Source organism: Kryptolebias marmoratus, linkage group LG7 (genome assembly GCF_001649575.2).
Source record: "Kryptolebias marmoratus isolate JLee-2015 linkage group LG7, ASM164957v2, whole genome shotgun sequence".
Classification (NCBI taxonomy): Eukaryota; Metazoa; Chordata; class Actinopteri; order Cyprinodontiformes; family Rivulidae; genus Kryptolebias; species Kryptolebias marmoratus.
Window position 1 is genome coordinate 13,680,521 of NC_051436.1, and position 9,403 is coordinate 13,689,923.

Sequence of the window (9,403 nt, forward strand, 5' to 3'; positions counted from 1 at the left end):
AGTAGTAGTTTAAATAAATACCAAACTGTTTTTAGTTCACTTAAGAAACTCCAAAAAACTAAACTGATCCATGGTAAATCTCAAATCACGAGCATAATTCAAGAAAAACAAAATCCACTTAATAGAATTTTGTGATTATTTTAATGCAAATGTTGTTATTCTATTTTCCATATTTCATTTCATCAATAGTATTTTGTTCTGTACAAAAGCTTATTGTGCAATGATGAATCTAAATTAGGCAAATAACTGATGTTGTTTTTTATGTATTTTTTTAATTTTTAGAAAATAAAACTATATGAAATTATCTTCATGAGATATGGTTTTCTCCTGGAGCCCTGATTAACCATCATCTGGTATCTGTTCATATTTGACTTAGTGTGTAGTGACAACAAAACCTGTTAAATTATCTTTGATGAAGAATTAAAAAAAAAACAGAAACAAGTCAACTTACTCTGTGTTTCAAGATGTAGAGTGTTTAAACTTTATATCTATTTTTACCAATACAAAATATGGATATTACTGAATCCAAAATAAGAGCTAAAAGTGAAAAAAGAGAGTTGTTGTTCTGATTTTATTTATCTATTTTAATTTTGTTTTTCTTTTATATCTGTATCTATGTAGAACAAGAGTATTTTGAAAATAAGCTCAAGGATATGTATAGATTATTCTGCCCTGCTTATCACTTATCTGTGCAGATGTGGGTTTGTATGTAGATGATTAAAAGTTTGACCTTTAAACATAAAAATGGTTGCACAGACAGGTTTATTGTTCCACTGAGCATGTTCAGTTACAGCAGTACTTAGACTGAACAAGTAAAGACTGTGTTACATTCTTCATCAAACATTTACTGAAATTAACTGATTATAATCATGAAACAGCGCACCAGCATTATCGTGTTCAGCAAATTAAACTAAGGCTTAAAGGCACAGCAGCTGCTGATTGGTGAGTTCATAAAATAAATACAAAAAAACCTTCAACTTTATTGAAAAAGCAGTAAAAGCTTTAATAAGCCAACTCTGTTACCAATTCTGTCAGTTTCTTTAAATGTTGTATTTTTTCATAACCTTTTTGTGTATTAGTAGAATATTTCCACTCCAGCAAAATCTGAATACAACAACTGATTTTATAAATTCATATCAATGTAATAGAAAAAAATGCATTTTCAAACAAAAGATAAATTCATGAACTTCAGTTGAGTTTTTTAAGGCCCATCAGCAGCACTTTCATCTGCTATTATTGTTAAATTAAACAGCATTATTTTAGAAATTATTACACATAGGATTATATTAGAAAACACATCATTTTGAAACAAAAATCTACAAACGAATGAGCAAAATAAATTGATTGTAGTGCATATAAAACAGCTATTGAAAAGTAAAGTTTGGCTAGTTTTGTATTGTAACACTGTAATTTGATTCTTATTCTTCTTCAGCTAAAACAAATTCTTTCTTTTCTTCTTACTCTTTGCACTAAAACGTGTAAATACTGTGATATCAGTGAAAGCTGTCTTTGTTGCACACACATCAACTCTCTCCTGTGCAGTACCTATTTTTCACCACTGGAGGGCAGCACTGCTTCAGGAAACGCAGCCTGTTTGAGGCCCTCAGAAAGACAAAGGAACTGTGACGCAGGTCTTTGGGTTAGTGCAGAACCTAAAATGGGGTTTGTGTCTCTCAGCTTTACTGCTGCTGCTGGTTTGACCTCCAGATTCTGTTCCACCAAAATAAAAGCCCGAGCCACAGAGCAAACAGAGTTCCTGTCAAGCTCCGTGCTTCGGAATCTGTTATGAGCTGATGTTAAGGATGGTTTCTAGATTTGACCTCAGACTGCTGCCATTTCAGAGAGTCCTCCTCCTCTCCTTTTCAAAACACATCACAACTTCAAAAGCAAGAGTTCAGATCGTTTGTGAGGAAAAGGTAATGAGCAATAAATATCTTACCTGTTGTGTTGTAGATAGATTGTTGAACAACCTCAAACTGGAGAAACAGAGTTGATTTCTGACTGGTTTGATGAGCTAATAACCAGTACCAGCAGGGCCAAGATCAAAGTAGATCTCTGTCTTAAAACAACTGAAATGTTAAAGATTTTATAGCAATTTATTCAAATGCTAATATACCAACTCTGTAAATTTCAATAACTCTGTAAATTATGGATATTCCAGCAGTAATATTACGATATTCCTATAGGAACTGTCCCAGACTGTGCTGGAAATGCTACAGCTAGTTGCTGCTGCAGTTAGTGGTTGCAAATAATCATAAAATCTGACATAAATAACCATATAAGGTGAAACTGAGGGTGTACAGGACTTTATTGTAACGATTCTCTATGAAAACTTAGAAGTTAAGGTCAAAGTTCTTTATTTTGCACATTTAAAAACAACTATTTGCCATCTCAAAGTACTGCTATTACACAACACACAACTTTGAGTACAAAAAAAATGAACAACAATAAAAGGATATTAAACTAAAGGAATTTCATTTTCTTGCAATGTCAGTGTTGAGTGCTGAAAGAATAGCTAAAAGTTAAATGTGGCAAAAGAGTAGCTTAAAGCTAAAATCAGTTAGCTACTTTTAGTGCATTTTGATACATAAATGACTAAAATAACAGAAGGTTTGCAGAAGTAGTTAGATTGCAAAAAATGTACAAAAAACCCCTCAAACAAACAGGAAAACAAAAGTTTGAATGCTGACTCAGCGTTCACACATTGAGTTAAAAACAGCTGAACAGTTTATCTGTTTGTATACACACACATGAATACATGATCCACTAGCAGTTAGAGCATCAATCCGCCCCAAATTAAATTCTATTTCTGCAAACCGAAGTTGTTCAAAGAGTTATCTGCAACAGGTAAGATAATAACTGTTTGTAACCGTTCCGCAGAAGGATCTAAACTGCTCCAGTCATTATCCTGTACCCTTCAGGTACATGAGCTGCAGGTAAAACTCAAACAGAACCAAAGAAAGAACTCCACCAATAGCAGCACATTCATAGATTTGCTGAAAACTTCTTCGTTGATTTGATTCCTGTAACATTTTGAACATCACGTTTTTGTCACATCCTATTCATACATTCGGTTAAATGAAACACAAGACCTAATTAGTTTCATCTGCACCTGTTTCTGCTCATCGAACCTTTATTATTTTATGCTGAAAACAACAAAACAGTTTGACATTATTTGCTGGAGCTATCCGGTTGCAACCCTCGCAGGGACATTTTTGCACTTTTAAAGCTGCGTCTCAGTGTTTCTGCAGTAGCAGCTCCAGAAAGGCAACAAAACTCCAGCTGAGCCTTTTTTTCCCGCCTCACGTGGACTTCGTGTTGCCTGTGGGTTTGGTTGTAAGGAGAAGACGGACGCTCTGCAGCTGAGGCCAGCTCTCAGTTTCACTCCTCCACACACAGACCCACCAACACATACCTGACAGGCAACACTCCGCAAGCCCTGTTGACAAAAACTAAGATGTCACTCAGAGACTTAAACGATGAACGCCCAGTCTGTGGAGCAGCCCCAGCCAAAGTGAGACAAGAAAAGCAGACAACCCCATCACCTGGCAGGTGAAACCAGAGGCTCGCACGTCTGCCGGGCGTGTAGAGACAAGAGGGGAAAGTGCAGCGCAGGCACTCAGTTGGCAGAGTTCATGTCCTGAAGCTGCCTGTTCTCTCCAGGCCATCTCTGTCGGCTTTTTATGGGATCCTGGTGAAACGGGGTGCCTCAAGGGTCAAACTGCTGAATGATAAGGAGGAGGCCAAGTGGCTGTGGGGGCTTCAGTATTGATTTCCACCTTCTTTCTGCTCTCTTTTGTGGCGGGGAGCTCCTTGTTGTGACTCCTGCGTCTGACACACACACACACACACATGTTATGTCTCTCTATCTTTGCGGGGACTTTCCATTGACTTCCATTCATTTCTACACCCTAACTACAGCCTAACCCTGACCCTTACCCTAACCCTAACCATTACCAGTACATACCTAACCCTAAACCAAACCTAAACTCAATTCACACCTTAGTCCTAAACCTAACCCCTAACCCAAAAACATCATTTCTCCTCGTGGGGACCAGGCTTTGGTCCCCACAAGGAGCAGTTGGTCCTCACAAGGTAGTATATGTTAGGAAAATTGTCCCCACAATGTATCAAATACATGGCCACACACACACACGGCAGAGACCACAGCCAGACAACACGCGCCGGATCATCTTACAGCCTCTGCTCCCACATGGATCACACGCAGCGCTCAGCACACCTTTTTTATTTTTCTAATCAGATCCCAGACATAAACCCCTTCTGCTTCCGGCCATCCTGTAACTTACTTTGCTGTGGGATCTTCTTCACCCCCCCTGTGGGGTTGGACCAAAATGGCTCCAACTCCATCATCTCTCACCATCAGGTGATCCCTGTCTGAAACTGTGGCATCAAGGTGGCGGGCGACATGTATTTTATTATTAATAACAAGTACTGATCAGACAAAAAGAAGAATAAAAGCCATATATGTGTACTCTGGATCATTAGTAATGCCTTTTCTCCTCTTGATTTACTACCTTTAATCATCTAAGATAACAGCATTTCATCATTTAAAGGTTTCACACACAACAACAGATATTTTAATATTTTCCAAATACTTTTGACTGATAGCCAAAGCAGAATCTGGTATTTGATCATGAAGGCTTTTCTGTTATTTTCATGTTTCTTTCAAGTGTCATGGACTCAAATCTAAAGTCACTCAAGGATGAAAAAGTAATTTGTATTTATCAAAAACAAACAAAAAAACTCAGTCCAAATAATTTTGACCCACAGCCAATACAGACGTGTTTTTGTTAGAACTTTTCTAAAGCAGAATTGATATTTTTGGACGACATTTTGAAGCAAAACTATAGACTTTAATAACCTGGAGTTTAGCCAGGCTGGTATTTTTTAACATACACAATAAATACTCAAATGTAATATTTAAATTTAACCCTTAAATTAGTTCAGTCAGGCCACATTTGGCCATATCTGTGCACTGATCAGTGCTGGTGTTATATGATAGAACCGAAAGGATCAGAATATTGTTGTTGAGAATGAATGTAACAAAACAGGAAATTGATTTTAAAGCCTTTCTTTCCTGTATTGATGACACGTCCTTCTTCTTGTGCATCACCAATAGTGTTCAGCAGTTTACTAATTGTTCTGAGTTCAGTTCCTCCTTCTCTTCAGCTTTAGCTCGGCTTTATTCTGCTCAGGGGACCAGATCAGGCTGATCTGTTGGTTTCTTCGGGGTGTATTGATCATTTTTCACTATGTTCAGATCATACACATTCATTTAACAGCTTTAAATGCTCTTTACTTAAAGACTGAGTAGAAACCCTTCTAAACAAGCAGCAGTCAGACACAGAAATGTTTCAAATTAAAGAGAAATATTAGCTTCAATGTTTTTCTTTGATGATTTTGCTCAAAACCATTAATTTTTGATGCTGTGCAATTTGCACACTCCCATCAACAAAACGGAGTGGAGGAAATGGAAGGAACCTCCTGGCAGAAATAAAGAAAGAAGGTGATTATAAAAAGAGCATGTCATAAATGCTCCACGATATTAAATATTCAGTGTTTCCGAGACACAAAGCAGCAGACGGTAAACTGACACCTGCTGTCTGTAAGGAACCGCTCAGTTTGTTTTTACTGTAAAAATTTAAACACGAGAGCCTTAAAGGAAACAAAAGTAAAACTAAAAAAAAAAAAAAGCTTCCGTTAACTCAGAGAACTGGAATATTTACATTTTAGTAACTTGATCAGTGTTTCCTGCCCTTCCTGTTTCTCCGAAACCTACGCTTTTTTGTTTGTTTGTTTGTTTGTTTTCCCTGCGGCACAAATGCTTTTCCTTATCAAACCAAACTGTGATCTTCACTGTCCCATGACTTTTTTACAATCCCAATTCCAGAAACGTTGTCTAAATTGTAAATAAAAACAGAATACAATGATGTACAAATCTCTACTCAATTTCAGAATAATGTTCCTCAACAAAATAAATAATATTTTAATTTAATTTTTGGAGAACTTTTGAATCTCTCATTGTCCGCAGCTCTTTTTATCATCAAAAGATTTCAAGAATCTGCAGAAATCTCTGAGGTCAAAGGTCAAAAGACTGAATGTCACTGTTGGATGTCGGTGATCTTGGGGCCCTTGCATTAAAAACAGGTCTGGTTCTGTTCTGGACTCACGAACATGTCCACCCTGCTGTCCACTAACGCTGCTTAAAGCTCTATCAGGCAGAGAAGAAGCCAGATGTGAACACCATCCAGAAGCTCTGCTGTCCTCTCTGGACCAGAGCTCAGTTAAAATGGACTGAGACAGAGAGGAGGACTGTGTCCCACGTCCTCCATATTGAAGAGGACAGGCTGTTAACAGAGCACAGTTCAACAGGCTGCCTCTCTGATGGTATGGGGGTGCATCATTGCCTCTGGTATGGACTGCTTAGACATCTGGAAAGCCTCCATCAATGAAAAAAAGTCTAAACAGGAGCAACTTTCTAGAGATGTGTTGCTGCCATTAAATTCAAAATGTAAAAAAAAAAAAAAAAAAAAAAAAAATAGAACATTTCTGAATTTCAAAATTTGATATGTTTACTCTGTTTCATTCTGAATAAAATATGGGTTTCTGAGATTTTCACATTATTATATTCTGTTTTTGTTTACCTTTTAATCAACAATCCATCAGTTTTGGAATTGGGTTACATTTCAACATTATGTCTGACAGGATCGCAGGGTAATTTTGTCCAGAGAGCGAGACCAAAACCAGACATGGAGACAACAGCTGAAGGTAAGTGTGTTTATTTACAAGGTGACTATATATACAGTGCGTGCTTCGTGGTAGGATCTGGAAAGCAAGAGGAACAGGGTGAGTCTCGGGCACCAATCCTACTATCAGCTGAGCACTGCAAGATGGTTTAATTCTTGTTCTTTTGATCTTACAGGTCCAGGAGGTGTCCAGTGGCGAGGAGGAGATGAAGGAGGCGTTTAGGTGATCCAGGAGTTGATAAGCCAGTAATCCTGTCCAGGTGAGTATCCAAGTGTCCGAGGTAAGTATCCGTGAACCCACAGCTCCGTGACGTGGCAAAGAATCTATAAACAAGAGGCATAGAGAACGTAGTCAAAAAGTTACCAATCTTGGTTAGAAACAGTGGCTGCGAATCTAACCCAGGAGGTTCGATGCTCCAGCGAAGGTCTGGTCTCAACTGGAGGCTTAAGTACTGGCAGTCCTCATTATCCTGATCTGGATCACCTGTGAAAGTAGGAACTAGAGGAGCCGCTCCAAGGTGGGGCTAAGAACCCAGATCCCTACAATGTCAGAGTTAAAGCAATGTTTTATGTTTTCTGTTCTTTTCACATAAAGTATTTACAACCAAATTGAGTTTTAGCCAGTATTAAAGCAGAGAACTTTCTTCTTCATTTATTACGTCTTTTATTTATCTCCCTGGGCCGGAACAAAATTCACAGCCCAAGAAGCAGCATGAATTTGCAGTCTTGTGTGAAAAAGACTTTGATAAACGCAGATAAAGACTTCTGGCTGCTCGAACATGTTTGAATAGTTCATAAATACACACCATCTATCTGAGGACTATCTAGGACAAAATAATAAATAAATAAGTGAAGTTCATAATAAATTGTTATGAACTTTTAAACTTTTAACTTTTAAATATACCTTCGCTTCAGGCAGACTTTAGTGTGTCAGTGTTTTATTTTGTGTGTTTGAAACGTCTCCCTGGACCACATGTTTTATTTCTGGCAGAGTTTTTTTTTTTTTTTTTTTNGGGTACGACAGGGCAGCTCTCACCACCTCTCCATGTCCTTTGTGGTTCTGTGGGCAAAAACACGAAACAGCTGGTGTTCTCCAAAAGCCCATTACTGAGGCCCCGGGGCCCCTCGCCTGGCTGATGGACAGGGAAGGGTGGGGTTGTTAGCACCCGGAGAGGAGCTTTATCAAGCCCCCCCCTCCTCCTCCCACCTGTCAAAGGGAGGCCTGCCTCTTTAGGTGCAAATTGGAAATTTCAAATGCTGGACAGGTTGGTGGTTTATGTTTTATTTACACTGAAATCTTGTCTTTCAGGGGGTTTTACTTCAAGTGAAGCTGCTTTAGAGTGAATATAACCAGTTAAAATGCAGTGATTATCCAAAACAGATGAGTTTGGTATCATTTGTTAAGGAAGGGAGGATGATATTTAGTTAACCTTAAGATAAAAACCAACTCAGAGCTTGTGTTTCTTCATTTCTGTGCTATGTGTGTGTGTGTGTGTGTGTGGGGGGGGGGTGATTGGTCCCTAAGGAAGGGTTGATGTGGGGAGGGGGGGTCGTGGGGTGTGCTGAGAGGCTCAGGTGGGACGAGTAGAAGTGGACTATTGATGTCCTTGAAAGACTGTGAGGATGTCTCAGCAGGGAATCAACCTCATTCAAAAAGAGTTTGCCCCTTGAGGCAAAATTTAGGGATTTTTAACACTGAATGTCTCAGTACAAAGGGTAATAATTCACAACTAGGGTAACTGGTCATCGATTCCCTCGATCCATACGCCTAATTTTAAACACATAATGTATTGATTGGAGGCTTTGATCGGTTTTAAGGACAGGACTCCTCGACTCATTGATCAAGATGAAGACAGGCATTCAGGGAAAGGACAGACCTCAGACAGAGGCAGGAAGTGGTCTGAGATCTTTCAGGCCACATCCAAATGAAAGGTCCATCCAAACCGTAGCTCCGTGCAACATTTCAGGAGGAGTAATCTGAAGTAATCTGAGGTGTTTGAAAAGAAGAATATCATCGAGTTCAAGCTAACTCAGACATCGGTTCCTGTTGTCGGGCCATTTTCTTTGTTTTTCTTTCTGTAAAAGTTGGAGGATCTGGTTGTGTGTTTCTTTGTGTGGGGCTGTGTAGCTGTGCGGGATGACGATGTTAAATCAAGACGACTTCGCTGAGACTTGATAAAGAAGCTGAAACTGACTTGCAAAAGCTAAGAAAAAACAAAACACTGAGTAAAAGGAATAAAACATTATAAAAAAACAAAACAAAACAGCAGCTATCACTTAAAAGCAGCAAAATGATAGCAAAAAAGTAAAAGTAGCAAAAGGCTAGAAAATATAATAATAGAAAAATGGCAGAACAGTAGCTAAAAGGTAAGAGTATCATAAGAAAACAAAAACAGAGTCAGAACACAGATTTCAAAGGGAACAATGTTTTTGAAGAAACTGAAGAGATTTCTATGCATTTCTATGGGAAAGTGCATTAAAGTTCAAGTTAAATACAGGTGCTGGTCATAAAATTAGAATATCATGAAAAAGTAGATTGATTTCAGTAATTCCATTTAAAAAGTGAAACTTGTATATTATATTCATACATTACATACAAACTCATATATTTCAAATGTTTATTTCGTTTAATTTTG